At 38.8% G+C, this 1,842-nt stretch overlaps 1 pseudogene across 1 annotated transcript; it reads left to right on the top strand.

Moving 5' to 3' along the window:
• Positions 1-547: 547 nt before the first annotated feature.
• On the top strand, positions 548-907 carry LOC308256598 (non-histone chromosomal protein HMG-14-like; annotated as a pseudogene). The gene has a single exon. The product of its transcript is annotated as a non-histone chromosomal protein HMG-14-like (transcript).
• The last annotated feature ends 935 nt before the right edge of the window (positions 908-1,842 follow it).

Raw genomic sequence — 1,842 nt, 5'->3', positions numbered from 1 at the left:
TCACAACAAAGTGTACAAGACTAGATGGAGTGTTTCTGATCCCTTCTGTGCTCACATAAAGTGGATGGCAATGAGTTATGGAGTGGGTGAAGTCTTCACCTGAAGTCTCTGTTTGGGTGTGTCCTTCACTGCCACCTCACCCTTTGGGTGCTTAATCTCTTCCTTACTGTCTGTTCCATTTTGGCATCCTCTCTGCCCACAAAGTTCAGGAAGAATCTTCAGTAAGTAATTCAAACCTTAATGTTGTTAAGCATAATTATAGGGTTTGAGTGTCATTAGGATATCATATGGGTGAGGAGAGCAGGTATGCCCGAATCCGACTCTGGACTACAGTTGTTTTCCCCTCAATGATTCTATTAGAGAAAGAAACAGGACAGCAGCCAAGGAAAGTGAGTTCCTTACTGCTGTCAGTCATGGTTGGGCCACCAACATGCAAATGCACAGAGCTCTGGTATGCTGCATTAGGTAGAGAAGGCAATATGGCCAATTCTCTTTGCAGATGTTTGAGGCATGCAGGCACCCAGCATGCACATGCCCCAGCACTACCATGCTCAAGAGGAAGGTCAGTTCTGCAAAGAGGAGGCAGAGGAGGAGCCCAAGAGACCAGTGAGGTTGTCAGCTAAACCTGCTCCTGCAAAAATCTAAAAAAGTCATAAAAGGCCAGGATAAAGCTGCATACAAAAAAAGACAAACAAAAAAGAAAGGGGGAGGCAAGGGAAAGCAGGCCAAAGTGGCTGACCAAGAAACTAAAGATTTACCTGTAGAAAACAGAGAAATGAAACACGAGGGGATTCCAGCATCTGATGAAGCAGCAGAGAAAGAAGTTCCAAGTCTGATGAATATCATTTACCATGTCTTACCAGTGGTCCCTATCTCTCTTCTTATGCAAACCAAAAAGATTTTGTAAATGCAAGTTTTCAGTAGCATTTAGAAACATTTTTAAGAAGGAGGGAATTTCACATCCTATTTTTTAAGTATAAATGCTTTTTTTTTCTAAGAGGTGAAATCATTTGCTGGTTGTTTGGTACAACCAGAAAATAGTGGGATATTGAATATGGGAGGCTTTGATGGTCTTGGGTGTCAGGTTAACATTCCATACATGAGATAGGTTTAATACAAAGCGTACTAAATGGCAATTTGAGGCACTCATGCATTTAATATGTCTTGAACATTTTAAATTACTTCTATTATCATGTGTTTGATAGAATTGTTTCCTAAAGAAAACCACTTCTTGATCTTGGCTCTCCCTGTCAGAATTTTGTGCATCTATAACATGTTTGGTGTGGAGTCCAGTTTTCCTACTAACTTTGTTAGTGTGCTTTGAAAGATCCAACGTTTGATTAATGTAGTGTATATGATATTAAATTGTGAATTAGTAGGACTTTGATGAATGGAGTATCAACATTTGAAGACGTTGGTACTGGATATTCTAAAATTTGCCTCCAAATTTTAAGCTGGAAAGTCACTGGAATAACTATTTAGGAAAGAATCAGAACTATATGACTTTTTTGTTTTGATGCTGATGTCAATTGTGTACAAATTACAATGTCTGTGTACTTATCCTCAAAACAACCAATAAAATTTCAATTACGAAAGAAATAAAAGAAACCATTCAAGTGGGGGTGGGGTGGGGGAGCAATGGGGGGATAAGGACACATATGTAATACCTTAATCAATAAAGAAAAAATAAAAAGAAACCACTAACTAGGGGATGCAAAGATTAATTAGATGCAGATGCTGTAATAATCATAACCAGCAACATTTCTCAAACACTGTGTTCCAGGTCTGCTGCTAATTGCTTCATATGAACTATCTCATTTAACCCTAATAATAATCCCATGA

This window comes from Plecotus auritus (assembly GCF_963455305.1).
Source record: "Plecotus auritus genome assembly, chromosome: 8".
Taxonomy (NCBI): domain Eukaryota; kingdom Metazoa; phylum Chordata; class Mammalia; order Chiroptera; family Vespertilionidae; genus Plecotus; species Plecotus auritus.
This window is presented reverse-complemented; position numbering and strand designations above follow the sequence as displayed.